This window comes from Poecile atricapillus, chromosome Z (assembly GCF_030490865.1).
Source record: "Poecile atricapillus isolate bPoeAtr1 chromosome Z, bPoeAtr1.hap1, whole genome shotgun sequence".
NCBI lineage: Eukaryota > Metazoa > Chordata > Aves > Passeriformes > Paridae > Poecile > Poecile atricapillus.
The window spans coordinates 64,152,509-64,178,950 of record NC_081289.1 but is presented as its reverse complement, the minus strand read 5'-3'; the positions used below and the strand labels follow the sequence as shown (position 1 = coordinate 64,178,950).

The 26,442-nt window shown below is 40.7% G+C and overlaps 1 pseudogene; it reads right to left on the bottom strand.

Annotated features, from left to right (window-relative positions):
• The window catches only part of LOC131572588 (potassium voltage-gated channel subfamily KQT member 1-like), a 459,238-nt pseudogene that overhangs the window by 183,146 nt on the left and 249,650 nt on the right, over positions 1 to 26,442 (bottom strand).

Genomic DNA, 26,442 nt, shown 5'->3' with positions numbered 1-26,442 from the left:
TTTAGAATGGAAATTCTTACCAGCCCTTCACACTGGTACTGCACTGCCATGATAAATAATTTACTATGTAATGACTCCTGATGTAATCACAACAGGAATTAGATTCACCAACATCCATCTCTCCATTGTTACCACTCTTCTCTAAGCCCATCTTTTAACCTCCCAACTAAAAAATGAGTGTTTAAATTGGTAAAGAGAGAGTTTACTGCCACAATCCAAGCTCTACATTTGTTTATGTTGGATGACATTTTTGTCCTGGCTCGCATTACTCCGATGGATAAAACTCAGAAGGGTTCTGCTTTACTGCCCTGTTTTCTCTTAGTGTTCCTACATTTTTTAAATGCTACCAAATGGTTGCTTTTGGCTCTCAGCATTATCACAAGTTGTCTATAAGTATGGAAATAGTTATGGTAATATGGATGTAAATCATAACTGTAAATACCACATAAAAAAGACTGCCATATAATTATAAAAATACCTAATAGATTTCTTTTTCAAAGACAACACAGCTGTCCTTTCTAACCTTTCATTTGCAGATTCTTTTCTCTCCTGTTTTTATTTATAGGTTGCCATGCACTTTGACATAACATACCATGATTTTTGTTTCTAATTTTGAAAATAAAAGGAAAATAAAAAATATTCATTTCATCATAAAGAAGCATTAGTTTACAATTTTGAAAAGAAACTAACGCCAGCTCTAGAACATCATCTTGGAACCAGTCTCCCTCTTAATACATTTCAAAAGGATCTGTCAATGGCTACATACCACAATATAAGATTAAACCCTGCCATGGAACTGAAGGAGGGGTCAGCCAAATGGCACACATCACGTGTTGGGAAGGAAGCCCCATTCTTTCTCCAAACATCTCAGTGGGTTTTTTTGTGAAAAGAACCACACTAGCTTATTACATTGGCCACAACAAAATAAGAATTTTATGCCCTGCTCAAGGAAAAACAGATTGAAAAGTATTCCAGGCAAACTCACACTGTGCAATATGCCATGTCAGTGAGAGGAGTGAAGCCTTGCACAGTGTTGGTGTTGCCAAAAGGGATATTGGATTTTTTTGCCTGAGAGCTGCCACCATGCATTTTACCTGTTTCTAGTCAGCTGTGCAATGCTTAAAGGCAAAAAGGAGTAGATTTTTTTTTTTTTATGCTTTCTGCCGGAGTTGCATGGCACTTCATCCTCCACAAACTGGTTCTTACCTCTTCCCTGATACTTCAAACTTCCAGAGGGAACCTGTTTGGTCACACAGGAGAGGGTACAGGCAGTGCTCTCATGCCACATGAATGAAAGGCTATTATCTTTGTGTCTTTGAAACATTTTTGCCTCAAAGCTTCTACCTATCACCAAGCAACCCCTTCAGAGATCTTCACCTCTGCCTTTCTGTACAGCAAATGTAATGTTTTAAATGAAATAACAGCAAACCTCTCCAGGGAATGGAGTTAATCTTAACCATCGGAACTGTGTGCTTCTCTCTCCCTCACTTTGCAAAAAGAGTTATTATGGCTTTATGCAGAACAACACACAGCTCTCAACAGGTTTGTTATACTCTGATTCCCTTCTGGAGAGACAGATAAAACAAATTAGCTCCAAAATGCTGGTGGGGAAGATCATTCTGGACCAGAGGTGTCCTCATTGCTTATTGATACAGCTCATTTAGGCAGATAAAATTCTGAAATCCACACTGCATTTTTATCAGTCTGCACCAACTGGCCTTTATCCAAAAATGTGTCCTTTTATCAGATGTGTCCTTTTATCAGATGTGTCACTCTTTTGGGAGGCTGCCATCACTAGACTGGGTGCCTGAATGTTAAAATAATTTCTCCAGGGCAAAGAAGTTGATCCCAAAGGTTTTTTAGTTCCAAGAGGGAGATAATTTTTCACGACCAGCTGGAGCCTGATGTCAGACGTGTCCTTGCTTCGTTTATTTTCCTCAGAGGTTGAAACTCAGCTTCTCCTTCCTGATTCCAATATTGTTTCACATTTGGGTACATAGCAGCTACTGCTATGTGCTACAGTGAACTGTTAGAGAAGGAGAACCCGTGAAATGTACGAAAATAATTTAGGGGAAGCAGTTTTACAGCAGGATATAGTAGTTTCTACTGTCCCATTAAAACAGAGATAGCTGGGAAGCTTAACTGTGTATACATTATGTAAATGTGTATTTTAGCCTGATGTGCCAAACAGATGCAAATACAAAAAGAACCTCAAACAAACCGAGGACCCCAAACTTATGCCACCAAAACCTTAAGCAAACTAACACAACAAATATTTGCCCTTTTTCTGTACCACATCTACTTTTTTAGCAGAGATGTGAGACTGAAGCCTTGTACACCTGAAAGAATGATAATTGTAACTACAAGATCAAATGCCCTGGGTTCCCTCTGAATCTGACATTTATTTACATTTGCAGTTTGGTCTGAGAACAAAAAGGAAGCTGCAATGATTGACTCATGAGAACAACGACACATTTTTCTTCTTTTCCACGTGTTTTCTCCACAAGAATAAGTAGAGAGAGTGGGAAATCACCAGTTCCCATGCAAAATTTAAAGTTTAATTCTTCAAACAAAAGAGCAGCTTGGTCTTGCCCACTAATGGCTTGAGTTTGCACCGACTTTATTTAGATCACACCTAATCTAAAGGCAGAACACAAGCAGGAATCTGCAACAGTGATCAGTCACTGCAGCACTTCCTACATCTCCTGTAACATTCCCCTTCTTATACCAAGATGCCTCTGCAGCACTCTAAGTAAGGCTTTGAAATAAAACTGATCAAATCCACAGCACATTGTGCTAAAGCTGGACCAAGGCCAAACACACTAAAAACCTTCTCACCTCTCTTCATAAATATGGAGCAGTCAGGAGACCATGAACTTCTGCTTCCAGAAGTATTTACAATACCAGCAGTATTTCTTACTCAAAGCACTCCAACTGTTATCACAGATACTTATGTTGCTATATTTTCAATCTGTATTGGGGGATTCTCTTTATATGCACATTCAAGAAATCTGAATAAAGACATGGTATGAATTTACTACAGAGGCCAGAGAGCAATTTATCTCTTTCAAAGTGAGTAAGGCAATCTGAATGAAAGCCATTTTCACTTTGAATGGTTGTGACTGCACAAGGTGTAACTTTTCTCTAAAAAGTCCTTTTCCTGTTTCTTTGTTTCTGCTGCATTTCTTCTATATTTTTCTTTTTATTCTTGGATTTCTCAGCCTCCTTTGGACTGAATTCTTTTGGGATCTTCCTTCGTGGGGAGCTCTGCTTATCTCAGTTCTTCTGATTAGAAGAAAACTCCCGAACTCGTTAGAATCTTGTTTCTCGTGTTTATTAACAGGTGATCACAAAACTGAACAGGTCTCTCCAGGCTGGTTACACGAGGTTAATCTTTGCAATCTGGTACGTTTCTTTCTTCTGATGGTACAAACAAGGCCTTGTGGCACACTTTGTGTCTGATGCACAAAATGGTCCCGAAATACGCAGTTCTTTTATCTTTATACCTATTTTTACCCAATTAACAATAGACACGTATATTATTTTTCTTAATGACCAATGACCCATCACCTCTGTGATGCACTGCGGCATTTTCTATCCAATCACTAACTATTACCCAAAAACCTCTAGGAGAAGAACATGAAGAAGAAAGAAGAAGAGACAAGGGACAACACCCTAAATCCTTGATCTTGTCTCCTGTTCTCTAAACTAGTTTTTTCACCCAGTGATTTAAAAAAACTTACTAATCTACACAGTTACACTTTTAGCTTTTTTCATCTAACTTTAACATTTGTTTTCATGTATCCCCAGGAAAACATGCTCATGAATTTCATGTTATATGAAATTCAGTGTTTTTCTAGATCTTATAACTAAGTATCAGAAACAAGGGCACACACTCTGTATTCCAGACTCCAACACAAGGGACCAGTCCACTTTAAAAGTTATCTCAAATAATGTCTTTTTCTGTGAGGCTGATTCTCTGACACTCAACAAGAAAGCTAGTAATCAAAGAAAATCTGTCCTTTGACAGTGCAGTGTCACATATTTCCAATGTTGTCCTAGCAATGATCATTAAAAATTAGGCAAGAGATTGTATTAGTTTAATTTCAATTTCTGCTTTTTGGCAAGATGCACAGTTCTTAAGAATTATGAGAAGTTTCCTTCCTCTTTCCTTCTTGTCTCACTTCCCCAGAAAAAAGTGAAAAGACAATTTGCCTGACAAATTTGAGTGAGACAAGAATACAAATAGGCAGTGGATATGCCAAATTCAAATGGACTTTTGTCTCATCAACATCACACGCCCCTAGCAAAGCCACTGTGCTGCTCCTGCCCACACAAAGTACCCTGCTGGAGGGACATCAACTTTTAGAAGCAGGTAGGAGAGCTGACCAAAACACTGTTAGAGAAATAGAGTCTGAGTTTTGAGCAAACTTGTATTTTTGTTATCACTTGAGTGGAAAAAGCTCTGGAGGATGTTTGGAAGAGATCTAAGACAATAGAGCCTCACTGAGCTTTGGCCTCTGGGCACACAGCTAAGTAACTCTAATTAATATCAAAGATGAACATATTCCTGGAGGCAAGACAATGAGGGAGGGGCAGAAAATGTGCAAATTGCATAGGGAGAAAAAAAATGCAATAAACATTAAAGAATGTCAGGATTTGTAACTGAGATGTCAACTGTTGCTATTCACAAAGATTCCTGTCACTAACATTTCTGTTTAATTCACTAATTCTTGTGTGACAAACACCAGCCAGTTCACAGAACTTGTATACAAGGTGTGTGGTTTGACTTCAACATGAAAGCAGCTCCTTTTACAATCAAGAACCAAGACTGCATAGCAGGCAAATGGTTAATGCTGAACAACATGCACATGATACTTCATCAACTCCCTCACAAAAATTAGGATATTATTCATTATTATGTAGCCCTGTAATTCTAAAGTAAATCATGCCAAGATACTATCTTGCAGGTCTCTAGATCAGATATCATTGCTCAGAAAAAAAAAAAAAAAAAAGCAAGCTTTCATGCACTTACCTTATCCTCCAGCCAGATCAGTCTGGCTCCTATACTGTAGTATCCTTTGTCTACCCCTTTTTCTAAAGAATGAAGAATAAAAATGGGACACTCATTAGGTGGATAATAAATTCAAACTATGAATTATATCTATGGTATTTAAAGAAAAAAAAAAAACCCAAAAAAATCCAAAAAACAACTGGTAATAGTAGGGTAACCTAAAATTCATGAACATACAGAGAAAGAATGATACAGAAATGAAAGAAAGTGGCTGGAGAGAAGGGAATTAGTTTGTCAGACTGACAAGATTAAGTTAATCTAAAGGGCAACTTGGACCTTGGTAGAGGTAGTCTGTGGACATGAAGGGCTATAGATGGAGTCTGGAGTAACAGTGTTTTGTTGTTTAATTATCTCAGTGAACTATATGTAGTCAGATGAAATGGGCAGGGTACCTGGGCACACCTCCAATTTTGAATATCACTGGCCTGAGCAAGGTAAACTTGCTATACATAAAGAAATCAGAATAGTTTTCAACTGAGGTTGCAGGTTGAGGAGGCAACACTGTTCAGGGATTCATGGGCTGGAGTGACATATTTATCCATCTCTCTATAAATCCATCCATCCATCCATCCATCCATCCATCCATCCATCCATCCATCCATCCATCCATCTCCTCTCTGAAAAGGAGTGACACTAGGAAAAGCTTTTGCATCCTCATTTTCCCTCCTATTCTTTATGAGGCCTGGTTAGTAAAAGTCCAGTTACACATCCCACTGCAAATGGTGCAAAGCCAAGAGTGAAAACTCTGGAAAATAGGGTCTATCCTTTCTGTTCACAGGATCTATTGCTAAGGAATGCCATATTTTGAGGGTGTTGTTGCACAGGGAATGAAACACAAACCCACACATATTCTGAGTTGGAAGACAACATTCACAAGTAAAAAAACCACAGCCCAATACTGAAATAACTTACAACCTGATGCCAATGGAAGTTGGATGGTTTTCTCTACTAAAGTATATTTCCAATACCTGGAGTAATTACTCCTGGATTTTTTCATACATTGCTCCATTTACATGAGTGATTAAGGTCTGGCTTTTAAAGCTATCTAAGCCAATTTTGCTTAGGGTGGTGTGTGGCCACTTGAGCAAGGCTGAGATATGAAGGAAGGTAGGCTGAGATATGAATTTACACCAGAGTTCACAAGGAGTGCCTGTGTGTGCTCATCACATTCCTGGATTTCTCAGGGAGTTGTTCTTTCTTCACCATTTATATTTGCTAATGGGATATGTTTAGTGATCTGTTTGCAGCAAAGTTCACCTCAAGGTAACTTGTGCTGCACACACCACAACCCCAGGGGAAGACGAGTAAAAGCAGTGCTGGCAAGAGCACTTTGTGCTTTCCTTCTCCTCCACGCACCACCCAGAAACTTTAAAATGTCCTGCACCCTTGGCAGCCCTTTGCAGGCTTAGAAAAAAGAAGTGCTTCCCCAGAAAACCTGCAGAAGCAAATAGTCAGGAAAGAAAATGTGGGACAGACAGTAAATGACACACCTTGGCTCATACATGTGTACTGTTCATCATTCACAACCTCAGAAACTTCTTAAAATGTAAGTGGCTGAAGCTCAAGTTCATCTCTGTGTTCATCTCTGCCTAGAATGAAATAATTGGCTCTGCTGTCTATTTTCCAGTTAGTAAATCTGTAGACACATCATTCAAAGTATATATATAAAAAAGGCATTACTTTAAGGATTTCTAAATTGGGATGTGGTTTGAACAGCAGTGGACAGGTGGTGGTTTTGTTTAGGACTAACCCCAAAAAAGTCCCCTAAACCTGAAGAAATACTTCAAAAAGCTTTTTCTTTTCTAAAATAATTACATAATCATTTCCTCACTAGCTCTAATTCCATCCTTCAGATAATCACCAAGACATCCCAAACCAAGCTAATAGTGTTTCCTATTTTAGTAATTCCTGAAAGCTGCGTGGAACAGAAAAGAAAATAGGGAGCAGATAAGCAATAAGAAGCTGTATTGTGGCATGTGGCACTGCTCTAAGATGTGGAAAATCAGAAGTGGAAGGAAGGGTGCACATGGAGGGAGCTGCATCTCATGCACCCCTCTGCTGGCATGCAGGCCATGTAAGTCACAAAACGCCGTGGTCTTCCCCAGTTTTTTGTCAGCCTCCATGAAGAGCAGCATCCAGCCTTAATTTACAAGCATTCCCTTTTAATAGACCATCTTTAAAAGCAAATGTGGCATGTGCACAATCCACCAAACACTTGGGTAAGGAGTGGGAGCACAAGTTCAGATAAAGTTGCTCCAGTAGGTGTGATTTCTATCTCATGTTTATGTTTCTCTCTCAAGTCATTTCTAGATAGATTATTTTATTCTTCCTAGATCTTAGATTGGTTGTTTTTATAGAGTTTAAAAGATTGCATGGCCAACTATAAATCTGAAATGCCTAAATTTTTCCAGTCTTTGATTTTTAATCAAAAATAACTTTCTTTTAGTACTGAGTTTTTACTCTGTGTTGTTGGGGTGTAGTAAAACAGAGATCAGCTGAGGGATCCTGTTACACTTACGGGAAAGGCACAGAGACAAAGAATCATACATGATCATACATGGCATGACCATGATGAAAGGAAACACAATTATTTATAACTGGATGAAAGTATATGTGGGAAAATTTTAACTCAGAAATAAAAAAAATATCAAAAACATCTTGTATCACTTGGTTGGTATGATACAGACCCATTATTTATATACTTAGATTTGAATCAGAGAAAACACTACCAAATAAGCAATAGGCATTCTAATTGAGGAGACTGAATAGTTGTTAATATAGATTAATAATAATTATATATGTTTATTAATATGGACATTTCTTCCCTGGAAGACTTTGCCTTCCCAAGTATACATACTATTCTACTTTGAAAGCAACACAATCCTGTATTAATTTCCTAATATTTTCACAAAGCTGGCCCATCTATTTACATAGTAAAGGACAAGATATGACTCTTGTAAAAAAAAACAAAACAAAAAACCAACCAAGAACCCCACACACTTTTAGGTTTGCTTCACACCAGTTCAAGAGATGATAACTCTTTCCCCAGATGGAAGCACATCATATAAATAACAATACTGATATAAGCAGGAGGAAGAAAGCAAATCAAAGGAAGAATGGCACCATAATCTTATTTTTTCATACTGTTAGTCTGTTCCATCTCATAAGAATACACCAAACTTTAAAGAAAATCAATTTCTTTCCTTTGGTTAGGGAAAAGTATTTATGAGGACCTTTAGAACAGTGAATGAATTGCAGAGAGATGTCTGAAAATGGTAAAAGCTGGAACGACACTGCTTTATAGAGCAAGAGTCCTTCCTTGATTTTTACACAGCTAGAGGGGAGCTAATTCAAATATATTCAAATTTATCTGAAAGCCATCAATTCCTTTCAAGCAGAAAATGAGGAATTTGACCGGATATTCCAGGTTGCTGGAGACATCTCAAAACCTTTATAAATGGTGTCTCAGAAAGCAGAGCAGCCCAGGAGACACCACTGCCTTCTTTTGGCTAACTCGGTGCAAATACAGCCTTCTGGACCTGTGTTTGCTTCAGTTCTGCCAAAGCTCCATGTAGGGATAATTTTGATGAGCTTATGGCAAGATCTGGATTCTTGAGTTTGTAAACTATGTGTGCTGCTGCAAAAGGTCAGGATTGCCCCTTTACACCCATAAAATAGCAAGTAACAAAGTTGCCTCAGTCATGGAAACTTTTAATTGGAGTCTCTTTTCTTTTAGAGCTGATTGGTAGAAGGAATGAAAAAAAATGTAAGGCATAGTCATTTGTAATTTCCTTTGGACAGCCTAAAAAGTAAACTGCCAAAATATTTTCATCTCGAGGAGGACCGGGATAAATCAGTTCCTGCAGAAATATGGGTATCTCTCATTTCAAATATTAATTGACTTAAAAAGGTAAAAATTAATCTGATCATATTTATTACACTTTAAAAGATACAGTGACCTAATTTCTTTACAGATGGGAAGACAAAAGTACCTTACTTAGATACTAAGTACTAAGAAAGGTACTTAGATACTAAGATTACTAAGAAAGCTTAAGTGGCACTTAATGGAAAAAAAAAAGCAAATAATGGAACTGTCAGAATTTTGTAATTTGTAAGCCCTTTTCTTCAGGCATTCCCACCCGTGTCATGCAGAACCAAGAGGTTCAGATAAACTGCAGATAAACATCAGATTTTTGTGTACTTTTCTGAACCCAAACACTGGACCTTTTGTTTTAACTTGGCATTATTCTTCACCTTTGCCCCTGAAAAGCTATAATAAGTCTCAAAAACTGCATTCAAAAGCAGTGTGTGTAGTGAAGGTCAAGTATGACACTCCTCATTTGTATCGTTGTATGTATCTACTTCATTGATTCCATAAATTCAATTAATATGCTCTTTGCCTCTACATCAACACTTTCCATTATGAAGTCGCGTGTTTACTATGACAGGAATCTGTTTCATCTGACAAAATTTTGTCCCCTGGAACACTGCGGCAGGGTTCCATTTAAACCCACGCAGAGTCTTCTGAATATATTCATAAAAGCAGGATCCAGGTCCTTGGAAAATTGATTCATTATCTTAGTGTTTTTACATTCACTCCTGCTTGGAGGAGTTTCAAAGAAAGGGAGGAGATGCTAAGACCAAAACAAGCAAAAGGGGAGAATTCTTCACAATATGCATATGTGAAGGTGGAATTATGAGAATTCTTTGAACAAAATATGGCAAATGTTATAAGTTTAAAGGGATAATTAGGCAAGCTCATTGAGGACAAACCATTTTAGACAGTAAATACACTGCAACCTTGTCAGGAAGTGCTTGATGTGCAATGGGCTGAAAGCTGACAGGAAGGTTGGAGGATGTTTTTACACATTTCTCAAAGCACCTTGCTCTCGCCTCCATCGGAATCAGGACTGCTCTGACCCAGCATGGCTTTTATTCTCTTCTCGTATCCTTATCTTGTTTTAACACAGTTTTAGTGCTTTCTTATCTTGGAGAAACTAACTTGAAAAATAACAATAAGTGCTTCCAGTGAATTCAGATTCTGGGTCATTTATGACATCATTAACTTTTGAAAGGTAATAATACTATAGACAGTCTGCAGATACTTTTATATAATATCATCAAAGTCCAAAACAGGGTTTCAATAAAAATATTAATCCAAACCCCACTGAGGCCACTGGAAAGGTTCACGTTAATTTCAATGGGCTTGGAATCAGCCCTTAATATTCTTTGAATGGGAGTATAATAAAACGGAAAAAATGAAAGGAGCTAGAAAGCAAAATTCTTTTCATGTTTTTCTCCTTGGCAGTTTAATTTTCTTTGCATTGTCATTTCTTTTTTGCTTGTCATCAGTACAAAAACAACACAGTCTGGGTGAAACACCCATATTGTTAAAAATGAAGATTTTAGCAATGCCTGGAAAAGTATTATGTCAAAAATCTACGTTCAGTGTAGAATAAGCCACACATTCTGAGGGAAACTCAGGGATAACCCTTTTCCTAGAGAAGGACAGTACAAAAGTCTATTTTCACCCCAAACAGACAAATACTGCACCCACTCTTCAGTGTTCACCACTTGGAAAATCCTGGGAATAAAGGTGGGTTGGATAACACCAGGAGGAATTGCAAACTAAGTTTAGTTCTGCAGACTGTTTCTCTGGAACCACTTATCTTACTTTTGGATTTGTGGAGGGTTTAGGTAAAATAACTAGTAGATCAAATAACTTCTGGTTTTGGTCCTGCAACCCCCTAACTGAGCTCACCAGCTTCTGCAGCCATTCTACCTTTTCCAGTCTGCTCTTTGGTACTTTAGATTATTTCCAACACTTGTTCAAAGCCACAGGCACACCAAAGACCCTCCCAATGGTTTCTACGATCACTTTGACTCAAGATTTGGTGAGACCAAACTTCCTGAACATTTTCAGCTTCTTGAACCTCTCAGAACATTATTTCACAACAAGCTTCTAGTTATTCACCTCCTTTGAAAATAGAAGCTTCTTGATAAAAAGTTCTTCTAACACTGGTATTTTCAAGCACAAATTGCAGTTCCAGCTTGGAAATGCTATACTTGAAATAAAATAATACATTCTTGGAGGTAAGGGACAGTTTTCCATAAATTTAGCTTGCACATTGTGGAATGAATTCCCATGCATAAATATTTATAGAAGAATTCAAGCTGACAGATTCTTTTCCTGTGGTTCAAAACCAGCTACAGGGAAAAAGGATTGCACTACTGAGCCTTTTGCAGCAATCAGATGTTGAAAATGTGTTTTAAATGATATTCCTTGCTCTGATAATATTAACCACTGACAAAATGCCATTTTTAGAGGCTCTGAAATTACTTTGCCACCCTCAGTTGTGCTCCAAGTCACTTGGGGATATGGGACATGAGTTAAGGAAGGAAGAAACCTTTTGAAATGGAATCAATATATATTGTAATCCCAGCCCAAAAGATTTAGAAAGACTATTTTTGTAGAAGAATTTCCCTCAGGATATTTTCATCTCATCATGTTCTAATACACTTTTTAACATTTATTCTTAATTTCCATTTACTCCACTACCACCTGAATGAAATGTATTTATCTTCACACAGGCATTCCAGGGTTTATTAACAGAATTACATTAATGTATAATTAGCTGGATTATAAATCCACATTACAGTAGCCAAGGGTATTTTCCCAAAGTTATGAAGATAATAATTTTGCATAAAATGCAGTCACTATACCTGGGAGGAAAAGACCTGGCTTTCCCAAGTATTGGTCCAACCTGAAAAGCAAACAGAAAATTACCGGCAGAGCAATTACCAAGCAATTTAAACTCTGTTGCTAAGCATGGGAGCATAATTTACATGAGAATTTACAGTAGCTCTAAACCCAAAGCAAAACAAGCAAAAACATGAGATTGGAATGACTTTCTGCACACACAGTCAGCAGTTTAGCTCTTTAAGAGTTTTTCCTCCAAAATCAAACATTATTATTATTTTCATGAGTACTAATATTTCTCAGACTTTCAAGCTGTAACTAAAACATAGTTCTCCTGTGCCCTATGTCATCTAATAACAAAGACTACAAACAGAAAGACTTCTTAATAACATTTGCAACTATTCCTAGAGCCTCATGCAGGCAGATTTAATATCTATATATGTTGACACAGTAGATTCCATTCAATAGGATTTTTTTTTTTTTCATTTCATTTAAGGGCCAGGGGAGTTCATTCTGGTGTCCCAGTCCACAGCATTAATTTTAAAAGAAAAAAGCACTTTGTGCTGAAACAGAAGAGAATAGTTTTGTGGCAAAATATTTCAGCTGCAAATCCCAAACTTGGATAAAGCATGTGCATGGAGGAATGCGGGCAGGGAAAAGTTCCAGATAGTGAAGCACAAGCGAAACAGACTTCTCTCAGGTGTGGAGAACCACAGAGTGGAAACAGAAAGGTAAATCAGTATTTGAAAAGTTTTCCTTTCCTAAGAAGAGGACAGAAAAGCTTGGATCGCACCATAAACTTCACAGCATGCACCTTCATTTCTTTTAATTCCATTTGGAAGAAAAGGAGAGGAGAATAAAGGGTAATTGTAAACTTGGTCATAAAAAGGGTTAAAAATGGCTCCAAGTTAAATTCTCCAGATATTGTGCTCCCTGTTGTGCTTGCAATTTTGGACAATTACTGTTCATTAAATATACATCTCTCCTAAAGCCAGCTGGCACTAGAGAAATCAGATATTTCATGAGGTAGACAGGGCCCACCTTCTTTGAAGTTCTTTTATGCGAACCATCATGTTGAGGTGTCCTTGGGAGTACTGCTCAATCACGTCACAAACCTCGTATGGCTTCCGAGCTTGCTGGGAAGGGAGGCAGGCAGCACGTTGAAAGGTGAGTATTGGCCAAACAGGATTTCTATTTCAGACAGGCTTTCATTCTATTTTTTTATCTGCCTATTTGCCTTCCATTTTGAAACAGTTGTTGTAAAAAATAACAAAATATGCAGCCTTTGTGGGAGTGAATATTTTTTGTGGAGATAGAGCCAAATAATTCCCATTACTGTCAGTCAGAGTCATGTTTTCATGTTGTTCCATACTGAGCAAAATATTCCCTTCACAGTGTATTTGGGAAGCACGAACCCAAGATGGATAATTATCTGTGACCCCCATGTTAAGTATCTCCTGGCTCATTCTAAAGCCATGTGTTAATCATAGTGTCAGGGGACTGAACCCTAGGGACTGGCCCAACTCAGAACACTTGGACCCAGAATCAAATGTCTCTGAAGACCAATGATGTCTGGTGACAGAAATATTGCCACTCAAAGAACAGGGAGGACAGATACTCTGCATAAGTCAGGAGTTTGCTGCACATAGGTTTTGTTTGTGCTCCTTTGTCTTTCATGATACCTTCAAGATCAGAAGAAAAGGTGCAATTCAAATAAAAAAGGACAGATAAAAAAATGCAGGAGAGTTGAAAAACTGCCACCTGCCCAGCTATATTCCCATCCTAACGAAAATCCAGATGCTTCTGCCAAGCTCTGGTTTCTTGCTGCAACTACTGTGGCCAAATTTTGAAACAAGTCTACAGATTTTGCATAAAGTGATGCGGTTATAAAAAGTACAGCACAGTGAAATTTTAGCAAGTAAAATCAATGTGTGTGTGGAAGTATAAACACAAATCATGGTCTTTTTGAAAGACCAGCATTTTGAGAACCCTTATGGGAAATCTGGGACAAGATGTCTCCCTATTTGGCTCTGACTCAAGAAAAGAAGGGGAGGGATAAAAAAAGCAAAGGTAAACTTCAAATCTAGTAATTGAAAATTACTGAAAACAGCTCATTAGTCATCTTGTTGTCTGTTTGCACTCTGACACAGAGTGGCTCAGCCAGAGCCATTAGCATGCACCACTGCACACATGCATTGAACACCTACAGTATGTGCTGGAGTCATGCTTGGAAGGCAGCCACACAATCCTAGAAATTTCAAATGAAAGCATGGAACTGGAATGGAAACAAATCCTGTGAGATGAATGAAGAAGCAAGAGCTCTTCGTGACAAAATGCCTTCCCTGTACTCAGCACTTACCTACACCAACACTTTCAGAATTGTTATGGCTTTGGAGGTGTGTGTGTGTGCATTTGAGTGCGTTTGGAAGCAGAGGCTTCGTGGGGGAGGGAGGTTTCAGCTTTCAGCTTATCGTTTGGTTTTTAGTTGTTTGTTTTTTCTCCCCCTTCTCCAGCTCCACATTTTGCAGATGCTGACACATCACTATTTCTGCCCAGAAAAGCAGCCTATTGTTTTCACCCCAAGAAGTAATGCCAGTATCACTCTTTAGATGGACTAGTGGGGGTGCCTGGAGAGCATTTTGGCTAAATCCTGTGTCCTTTCCTTTGGACACTCTCTATTTAAACACCATGCATGGCACAGAGCCTAGATTTGCCGGGGAGTCTTCCCCTCCCCTCTCCCCCATGAGCTACTATGTGCATGATTAATTCTACTCACTCCCAGTGAAATTTCTTTTCCCTCTCAAAAGAGAGGGAAAATGTCTGTTATCCCTTTTACCAACTCAACAGCTCTGAATCCTACAGTTGTGAAGTGCTGGACGCTGCAATCTGCCCGAGTCCTCTCTGAAACTGAATTAAAGTATCCCTCCAGCTTTCACCATTTCCCCCTCCTCTTTCTCCATAAATTTTTGCATCTGGTCATCTTATGTCTTGCCAAATTTTGGCACAATCCCCTGTGTTGCCTCAGATGAGGCGAGGCAACCCGGTTCGTGAGTGACACGACGGCTAACGTACAGGCCTGTCGGGCTAATCACACGCAAACACCAATGTGGTGGACGGTGAAGAGCGTTTATTTCCGGTATGCACGGCTTTATATAGCCACGTTATGCTTACATCATCACCGTGCTATTATGGGTTAGCAAATTTTGGAGAAGAAGGGGCCCTATCTTCCCGTACATCCCGAGATCTTCCAATCGGCTTTTCCCTATCTAACCACGTCATCTCCCCCCTCTCCATGAACAGAACTTTATAACTAAATATGTAATTAACAACAAACTGTGAACTTGTTAGTAATGAACATTAAACGTTACTGCAGTGTGTTAGTACTCTGAACAAACTATTACGTAAACTCAGGTTAACTGTCTTTGTTCTAAATATAAAATGTCAATTTTATCCAAACGGGTTTTTACAAACTGGGCTAACTTGTTAAGAAGACAAGGACTAAGTATAAGTGCAAACACAACAACTATAACTGGTCCTGCTAACGTGGATATGAGGGTAACAATCCATGGGGACTGGTTGAACATCAAGTCAAACAGTTTTGGTGAGAACAATGTCGGCTATGCTGTTCAAGTCTCTGCTGAAGCTCTGCCATGGACTGCTTGATTGGCCCTGAATAATTAGCGTAGAAGCAACACTTCTCGTCTAAGGCAGCACACAGACCTCCTTGGTGCATGAGTAGGATATCTAGTCCGCGTCTGTTCTGCAGCACGACTTCAACAAGGGAGTTGAGGGATCGCTCCAAGTTGGAGATAGACTCTTGGATTCTGTGCAAGTCCTCATCAACTGTTGTTTGCAGTTGGGCTAGACCTTGGTTTTGAGTCACTAGTGCTGAGACACCTGTCGATGCACCTGTTGCTCCTAGGCCCAAAAGTACCGCGAGGCTTACGGTGGTAATGAGTTCTCGCTTCTGGCGTGGGAAACCTCTCTCTTGGTGGTAAGGCAATTCATCTCCAGGAAAATACAGGATCCTAGGGATAACAACCACTTGGACACAAAAATCGTTAGCTTCATCAAAATGTTTGATGGAAATACACGGGGTAATACCTGTGGAGTTACAGTGGCAGTGGGCTTCCGGGCTACAATACTTTTTGGTGGGACTCCGCCCTCTCCCTTTCCCAGGAGCGGTTTTCTCCCCTCCCTTTCCCCGCCTTCCTTCCAGCGGGTTCTTTTCCTTACAAGGAGATATTCTAGGGCACGCTCCCTGATTGGACTGTGGGCTCTCCTCCCCTTTACCATCAGCGCTATCCTCCCGCTTCCTGTTAGACTCCTGATCGCATATGTCTGTGTGCGTTAGGCACCCTTCACTCCGCCCCTTGCTCCTCTCCCCGGCACCATTTCGCAGCGCGTATGGTGGGGGCCTTTCCCCAATGTCTCCAGGTCCCGCGGTGTCAAGCGCGCCCCGCAGCTCTGTGGCATCGGTACCCCCTGGAGGCAGATTATGTTCCGTGGCCAAACCCGCGTTAGGGCTGGGCAGGCGGGACGGCGACTTGGGTCGGCCATCATCATTGGATGGCCAGTTAGAATCAGTGGGGCAGTCAGCAAATGTGGTCTGAGTAGCTGCTCCAACCCCCACCCGTGGTGTAACTTTTAAACAGCTTTGAGCTGCCTTCCAAGTTTCTTGCTCTTGGAGCGCTTTTCGCAATGCTTGCATAACTCTTGCTCAGCTCTTAAGACACTTGCTGGACTTAAAGCACAGCACGTCATCCGTGAGCGCCTTAGTACATCTATCCCAGCAATCTGGGTGAAGAATATCTACGGGATAATCAATAACACATAATTCTATTAATCTGGCAACCGCGCATTCGCAGTCCTTTGATTTGCAGTCAATTCCCCACTGCTTATGCAGCTGTGAAACTACCTTGCCGAGGGATTCCATCTCGGTGGTACGGGAGCGTCCTCCCCGCTGAAGTCGGTCCCGCCGCTCCAGCCGTCCCTCAGCGTCTGGCGAGACTCCCGATATCCCGGCCGCTCGTACCCGTGTATCAGGGAGCGGTCCCGGGTTTCGGCACCACTATGTTGCCTCAGATGAGGCGAGGCGACCCGGTTCATGAGTGACACGACGACAAACGTACAGGCCTGTCAGGCTAATCACACACAAACACCAATGTGGTGGGCATTTCCGGTATGCACGGCTTTATATAGCCGTGTTATGCTTACGTCATCACCATGTTATTATGGGTTAGCGAACTTTGGAGAAGAAGGGGCCCTATCTTCCCGTACATCCCGAGATCTTCTGATCGGCTTTTCCCTATCTAACCACGTCACCCCTGTCATGTTTTTATTAGGAAATGCTAGAACAATACAACTGAAGTCAGGAGGTAATGGGCTTCCATAGAAGTGTGCTAAATGCAGCACTTGAACAACTCCTTTGACTTTCATTCTGTTCATAATCCCAAATCCTGGTCATTTGAGCTCAGTTTTTCAAATTTCACATGCAAAAGTAATAATATTACACAGCTTTGAACTTCCAAAATCTAATTAGCATGCAGAGTCCTATAAACTGTATTTCATGGCCCCAAGAAAGGAAGAAACAAAAAATTATTCTTTCTTCTTCCTTGTCACTGAGTCACTGAGAATTCTCTCCATAGATTGATGAAATTCTGTTTTTAAGGTTTGGCATGACTGCTACTGTCTGATAGCTCCAGAACATTTGGTCTCTGGTGATTTTAAATATTCTAATATTTAACCTAACTCATTTATAAACTGATTTTGTTTTACTGAACTGGCATCTCTATTTTCTTTTATTTTTTTTTTTCTGAAATTTCCCATAGTGTTTATCTCTCTGGTATATTTACAATATAATCCTGTTCTCCTGTTTTTCTGAATTTAACAAATGGACTTCTCCTAGTCTTCTTTCAAGAGGCAGGGTTATCTGAAGATACACATCTGCATGAGATTAGGAGATATATAAGATCTGCCCTATCTGCCCTAATTTAGAGTCTTCTGAGTGCTGGAATCTCATCTCAGGCTTCTATCCCTTGCATTTAAGTACTCAGCTCTAATCAAACTTCCCTGAAATGAAGCTTTTTGATTTATTTTTTTGAAACCTCTTCAGAAGGATTATGAAAGACCATTAACTTGCTGTGGAGCCTCTTGGACAAAAAAAGCATGAACATTGAGATGGAAATAATGAGGGCTTTGAAAAGCAGTCCAGAAGTTATTTTTTCATTTCCATGGCATTTCCAGCCCATGGATGATGAGAATGATGATATCAGGATCACATTCCAAACAAGTTTTATCATAATTAGTCTCACTAAGCAGGCAAAATGAAACAGTATTTTCAATGCAGCACATTTAGTTTGAGCACTATGTAACCTGATTGAGAAAATTAACTGAACACTTCATAAAGACAGCAAATTTCCAGAATTTTCAGGTGCTCCACTGTTACTGCTGAAGATGAATAGATCACACGGACACAGGTCGAGGTGTGGTGAAAGAAAGAGAGAGTTTATTTTTCCTCCCAGGATTTATAGGCTTCTGACCACGGCCAGGGATTGGATGGTCAGGATAACACTTTCTCACTGCACTGGCCATGAGAGATGCCCATCACAAGACATGTAACAGAAAGAATGTACACATATCTATGTTTATAGTTACTGTCCTGGGAAAGTCCTTAGAAAACCATGTCAGCAAGCTCAGAAGCTGAGTTTTCAGGGCGACATTCCACAATTTTATAAAGTATGGCCTATGAAGTCCCTTTCCACGAAATTCATTTATAAATGTGGGTCCCACCTGTGAAAGCAACTTTGCACCCACAGTATTGGTCAGTGAGAGCTATTGATCAGTCAGCCATACGCAGCACAGGACTGAACATTTTCTAATTGATGAGATGACTGATAACATTCTTGTTATGATCAGTATTTTTGCAGACACCCTGACATAGTTTTCATTCACCCCAACACCAGTGTTTTCTTCACTTCTGCCAGTGGATGGAGAAGTATTGGTCAGTATAGTTAAACAAACAGAACGTCAAAAACAAAAGTGCAATAAAAAAAAGAGAAGTAAAAAATAAAAATGCTGCCTCCACAGTCAGGGGTTTGTAGCATACTACATCCACACATCACTGGTAATTTTGCCCACACCATTAAAAAAATTAACAAAAGGTGTGAGCCCAAGAACTTCAAGAATACCTTTGACTTATTACAACCATGTTCACCAACATAAGTCCACTCTGAGAGCACCTTTGATGTCACACAAGCTCATGAGATGCACTTGTAATTAATCCTGCTGCTTACCTGAAATTTCCTTCTGGCCACAAAATACTGCATTCTCCTGATGACTTTCACAGCTATTCTGTGTGCTTCAGTCAGTCTGCCAAGGAACACAAACACAGACAGACATCAGCTGGGGGGGCAGGAGGGTGGAAAAATGACTTAATGGAAGATGTTGACTCTAAGGACCAAAATCTACAACTATGTTTTATTTTTACAATGCAAAACTGCAGCATAGCAAGATGTGGGTGCATGGATGCTTTATTCTGCTGCTTTGCCTTCCTGCAAATTGTGGTTCTTAATATTCAAAACTGATAAGTGAGACAATGAAAGCAGGTGTACAACGATAATACATGTGAAAGGGATTAGACAAGATTACTGTCAATGCGTACAACTAGCATCAGTTTGAAGAATGTGAAATGTTTTTAGAACCATGAGTGCATTCCTTATTTAGCATTTACTGAGTGTTAGCCCATGAGCCTGTTGTGGTTTTAAAGCAGTAACTAAAAAAATTACTTACTTCTTGCTGTGAGATATGGATTAGAACAAGAGCAAAACAGGCTTAAAACTTAAAAGGAAATAAAAAAAGTTTATTAACAAAACTACAAGAACAAAAACACCAGAATAAACTTCCAGAAAACTTTTTTATTCCCCACTACTCAACCATTCCCTTGTTCATATGACAACATAGAGACAAAAAACTTTGGAACTTTGGTGTTTAAAACAGTCCTAATTCCTGCTACAGTCTTTTTATCAGTCTTTGTAGAGAAACAGAAGTCTTTTTCTGGAGTTTCTTACAAGAAAACTATTTCTGTTATAGCTTTCTATTTTCTTTTTTGATGTCAGCTGCCCGGAAATCTGTCATCAGAGTTCACTCCTCCCATTTCACATCACTCTGAGGTATGTATGGGCCATGAGTTTAGGGATATCATTTTAAGGATGAGTTATTCAAAGGCAAAAGTCCTCTTCATCTGTCTCTGTGGGCTTCGCTGGAAAACAGCTGTCTCATTGCTCCCAAGGCTTCAAATCTTCGCTTCACTCTGTTCCAGCACCTCACTGTATCACAATTACTCTACTTTTTACTCAAAATCCACACTTTGAACACTCCATTCCTCCCAATATACTCTGTCATGAATTAAAGGAGTTTTTTTCAAACTACTATTGTCTATCTCCATAGCTTTAAAAGAAAAATATTTCAGCTTATAAAGCATCTCCTTATTCTCTCTTCCCCATCTAAAACTTAACTCTTTTCTTCACTGTCTTCTTCATGTTGATTGTCTCTCTCTCTCTCTTTCTGTCTCTCTGGGAAAAAGGAGTACTCTGTACGTTTTATCCAGGTAATAAAAGAATTAAAGTCTTGGAAAAGCTGCAGATGTTTATAGTATCAGGTTTCAGTCCAGCAGCAGAAACTACAAACTAAGCCAAGCTGGCCGGCTCCATTTCTCTTCCTCCCCCTGCCCTCCATCCTCTGCTGCCTTGTCCGGCCTGGAGGGTGGGGAGGAGGCCAAGACAGAGCGTTGTTACCTTGTCAGAAGCAGGAAACACAAAGATAACAAGAGAGCTCTGGCTTTACATCTTAAGGGGGTGTTCACAAGTTGATCTCACTTTTCAATGGTTAAAACTGCTGTCAATTCTTAGAAATGACCGATAATTGGTCAGGAGAAAGGACTCCCATCAGCCACCAGCAGCTTTAACTTCCTTAGCTCCCAAAGCCATCTTAAAGGTAAAGTCACCCCATGACAGAGCTCTATTGCACAGAAATTAAGTCCTTTAAAAAGTACTTTGAAGGAAAGAAAAATCAAAGTGTCCTAAAAAAAAAAGTGAATAAAAATGAACAGAACACATCGTCTCAGCACACGTGTGTTTCTGTACTGGTATTCAAACACAGAACGGATATTTTATAGCTGATCTGGATCACTTCACCTAGAATATTCTGCATTGGCAGAATATGAATTTTGCCATTTGGCAGGCAATTAATGACCACACCTCTTCTTTATGGTGAATTTTGGCAGGGTAGAGAGGAAGCAGGAACATGGTAATTACAAGAATGAGTATTTTCTTTAAGGACTGACTCCTTCCCAGTGGACTTCTTTATTCATTCAAAATAAGTTAATTAAAGAAAACAAAATTTTCTTTCCAAGGAAGCTGTTTTGTTGGGAAATCTATGTTTTATATGGACATCATCCTTTACATGTGATGATAATCCCAGGAAAACATTCCGGCAAGAGTCTCCTGAAAACATGATATGCTGCCTCTTCCCACTGTGTGTGGCTGGGGAAAAGGAAGTATTGGCTTAACCACCTACTTGGGTGCCAGAGTTTAGAGACAAATCTTTAAAAAGGGGAAAGGCTACAGTGGATCATTTCAAAGTGAATGAAATAAAGGCTAAACAAGCAGGGACTGTGTTTTAAGAATTAGCATACTAATTCATTTTTATAATTATTTGTTGGGGAAAATAGTGCTTATCAAAGAATCACAGAATATACTGAGTTGGAAGAGACCCACTGGGATCTTTGCATCCAACTCCTGGCCCTGTACCCCGATAATCTCACCCTGTGCCTGAGAGCTTCTGATCAGGTGAAGATGCCACAGCCACAGGCTTTTAAAATAAATTTTCAGTAGCTTTTTCTTGCTCTTTCCACTTCAAGTCCCAGCAGAATATCAAATACATGCACAAATACGTGTCTGTACTGCCTGTATGCCCATATTTCATTTATCTGTGTATATCCATGTAGATGTCCACATAAATACACTCACACGTGCAAACACACAGGAGAGACAGCAGGGTGAATGTGACTTGCTGCCTTATGCGAGGCAGACACCCTGGTTCAGGAGCAGCACGGTGACTAATCCCAGGCCACTCGGTCCATTTGTACACAACATCAATGTGATGGATGGCAGAAATGGCGTTTATTGGTGAAGAATTTGTCACTTTATAACCTGAGTTCACAGTGTCACGCCCATCTGCTTTCATCACAGCTAGGTGCTATTGGCTAATTACAGGGGTCATTACCATCAACTATAGAGGAGGGGGGTGACTATCTTTCTGTTACATCCCGAAATCTTCCGACTGCTGGGCCCTAGCTGCCCACATTTTCCCCCCTCCTTCTGCCTAACTAAATTTGCTAAGGTGTATTAGTCTTGAAAGTTCTAACGTTATTTTATGTATATCTGTTTTTAAACATTTTATCTAACTTATCTATATTATGAAAAGTTTTAAAAGTAGATATAATAGACTTGAGTAAAATATAAGGTGCACTATACTTAACTAAAAAGCTAAAAACTTACAAAATAGACACCACAGTTTTTCATTAACAAACATAAGGCACACACGGTGACCAAGTGTATTCTTAGAGCATCTGCTGTCTTTCTACAAACAGGATGTTGACCCTCTCTAGTCGGCTCTTGACAAAAGACACAAGCTTATTTAAAACACACAGTCCAAAGATTAACACTAGTAAGATCATTAGGATTGGCCCAATCAGGGTGGACACCAGGGTGGTCAGCCACGGAGACTGGTTAAGTAGCGATTCGAACAACCCTTGTTGAGCCTCTCTATTTCTCTTTCTCTGGGCTAGTTTTTCCCTCAGTTTGGCCATAGAATCTCTGACCACTCCGGTATGACCACCATAAATACAACACTCTTCTTTTAAGGCGGCACAGAGGCCTCCTTGCTGCATTAACAGAAGATCTAGCCCATGTCTATTTTACAGGAGAACTTCAGAGAGTGAAGACAGTGACTGTTCTAGAAAGGAGATAGATTTTTCAATTATCTGCAAGTCTTTATCAATTGTCATTTGTAGCTGAGACAGTCTCTGTTGTTGGGTCACGAGGGCAGAGACACCTGTGGCAGCACCAGTTGCTCCCAGGTTAAAGCAGCATCGCTATGGTTACACCTGTCACCAGTTCTCTTTTCTGAAGTCAGGTGAGTCTCTCCACTTGCAGGCTCAACTCTTCATCTGGGTGGTACAGGACCCTGGGAACAATCACAAGTTGCACACAAAATTCGTTAGAAACACTGAAGTCATAAACTGATAGGCATGTGGTAATCATTTTCGGGTCTGTGCCCATCAGCCGCTGCAGGCTGGAACCTTGCCGTTTAGGTTTATTGGTGAGTGAACTCTCTGTCCCCCCTCTGTCACCCAGACTGGGAACGCTAGCGCAGCTGAAGGGACCCAGCTGGCACATGCAGCTTTTATCTCTCCCCAGTCCATGAGAGGAGTATCCTCTCTCAGCTCTTTTTTGATGTGGAAGGGGATATTCTTGTTTATCTTTGTTGTTTCCTCCTCTAAGGAGTCGGTCTCGGACCACTTGTCCTCGCTAGTGTCTCTGTCGGAGTCAGAACTCAACTGGCTCACCATTTCCGGTTTCCCGTGAATTTTGTTGGGCTCTGGCCCTGCCTATGTCCCTTGTGGGCAGGCTGTTCCCTCCCTCCTGGTTCTCCCTGCCCTTCACTCCTCCCTCCACTCTGCCCTTTGCTCCTTTCCCCCTCTCAGCTCGCCCCCCCCAGTTCTCTCCTTCACATTCCTTTCCCTCTTTCTCTGTGCACTACCCCTGCACCTTATCTTTTTCACTTCACAGCCTCTTTCTTTCTCACATACTTTATCTTTCTCATCCTCCCGACCACGTATGCTCATCAATGCCAGTGTTTGTTCCTTGTTGCTACCAAGGACATTTCCTCCTCGCTTTTTGTCTTTTTGCTCGGTGCCATTTTGGGGCACATAGGGCGGTGGTCCCTCCCGGGCTTTCCCCGCAGCACCCCTGGCTTCCTCTGTTAACTCTCTCCAGAAAGTTTCTGCCCGCTGCTGTTCTCTGTGAGCAGATCGGGATTTGGGAATTGAGGGGGCGTATCACCCTCTTGTGGCCCCTTTGGCTCAGCCGAGCCACTCTCGTCTGGGGACTGTAATGTCTGGGAGGTAGCACTGACTCCCAGTTTCCAGGTGGCCAACAGACAGTTTTCTGCCGCCCTCCAGGTTTCCTGCTCTTGTATAGCTTTTTGCAGAGCTTTAACAACTGTCCCCCATGACTTAAGATGTTTCCCACTGCCCGAATCCATGGTTTCATTAGTGAGGGCTTTGGTACATTTGTCCCACACCTCAGGGTGGAGAATTTCTACTGGTTGGTCTATGACCCCAATATGCAAAAGCCTTGCAACAGCAAGAGTAAAGTCTTTAGGTTTACAATTAATTCCCCATTGTTTATGTAATTGCGATACAACCTTTACAAGAGCTTCCATCTCCTTGTGGGCCCAGGAACGTCTTTCCCGCCAGGACTGGTCCAGCCGTCCTGACCGCTGCTCCCATCCAGGCAATCCTCGCTCTCTGGATTTGGGTCCCACTTTTCGGATTTGATTCCTGGGTTTTGGCACCACCTTGCTGCCTTATGCAAGGCAGACACCCTGGTTCAGGAGCAGCACGGTGGCCAAGCCCAGGCCACTCAGTCCATTTGCACACAACATCAATGTGATGGATGGCAGAAATGGCATTTATTGCTGAAGAATTTGTCACTTTATAACCTAGGTTCACAGCGTTACTCCCATCTGCTTTCATCACAGCTAGGTGCTATTGGCTAATTACGGGGGTCATTACCATCAACTATAGAGGAGGGGGGTGACTATCTTTCTGTTACATCCCAATATCTTCTGACCGCCAGGCCCTAGCTGCCCACAGTGACTGAAGAACACCTTTGTTGTACACCATCAGCAGCACCATTGAAGAGGAATCTTTACATTTGTGTAAGCCCATCAAGGAGATTTCAGAAGCGTCACTGATGAGCTAGCAGCAGTTTAGCCTGCAGGACCTTTATTATGGTGAAAAAAAGCTCTTGGCTTGACATTCAGGGCCCCAGCTGAGCTCCTGTTGTTGCTGACTAGAACAGAGATTACATTCTGCTTGCAAATGGCACAGAATTGATAGAGAAATCTTTGTCAGCCCCTACATCTATTTTTTTTTTTTTTTAATGACTGGAAAAGAATCACAGTTTAAGATTTAGGGGTTAGCCTACCTCCCTTGTGTAGCAGTTAAGATAAAAACTTGAAATTATCCCCTAGAAATAAATGATGTGAAACTTCATATATATACTTGAGGGGTTTTTTTATTAGACTAATCCATATGAGATGGTTCAGTCACTGTTTAAACAGGCTTAAATAGACAAGTTTAAAGAATTCAGAGGTGGAACCACACCAAGGTGATAATTTTGTCCTAATTTCTCTCCTTCAGCAGAAATCAGGGCTACAGAACTTTTTCCATTGTGTTACCAAGCTAAAGTTTTCAAAACCATGAGACTGAACTCTTGGAATTTGATGCATAGCTGAACAGCCTCATTCTTACAGAGAAAAGTCATTTATTTGTGAAATGTAGCTGAGAAGGTCACCCAACAATCATTCCAAAGCACTTGATATCATTGTGTTCCAATTGGCAAAACTCGCACCAATCTCATTGGGAGAAAATTCTGAAATAGAAGTTAGTGCTCACATTTGATGGTCACTAGTTTTAAACTGAGATTCAGAAATGTGTGAAACTTGACTTTGATGGAAAAATAGCATGAAAAGGTGCAAATCCATAGACTGAGACATATGAATAAGTCATCTTAATTGCCCCAATAAATCCCCAGGGAGCACAGCAGCTCCAGGTGAAAAAAATTCCTGCTCTGTACTGCAAGCAGAGCTATCTTTCTGATAGGGGGTTGGGGCACTGTGGCAGTGATCCTAAACATTTTTTTGAGATTTTAGCTGACTTTCATCGGTTTCTGACCATAAATGTCCATGATGGGTAATTATAGCTACTACTGACCAGGTAATATTTATCCCTGAATGTAGCCCAACATATCTACCATGCTAAACTTTTAATTTTATCCCAAACCCCTGGATTTGGGCAACACTCTTTCAGCCTTGAAGGTGTTGGTCTGTCATGTGCCAGAAACATCCACCAATCCACCAGGAGAGAACAAATGGACAGAGATGCTCTGGGTCCTGCTTAGGTAGTGCTCAGGAGGAGCACAGCACCACATGCAGCAATCTCTGGGACACTTCAGGATAAGCAGCTGATGAGACAACAGCCTGAGGGGGCTGTGACTGACAGCACATTTGCACACTCTTTCCCTGTGGCATTTTCTATGGAAACAATACAGATGGGGGCAGATCTACACAGGAGTTGTGGTCTCTCACTCCCTCCGGGGGGGGGGGGGGGGGGGGAGGGGATGGGATGGGGGGGGGGGGGTGAGGATTCAACAACTTTCATAGCCTGGTTCCAAAGAGTAGCACCTGAGCACTTGCTCTAAGCAGGAACAGAAGTGGGTGGCAAACTCTCCTGCCTCTGCACACCAGACGGCAGTGGCACATACACACACACACACACACACACAGATATACATACACACAAAATACATACATACATACA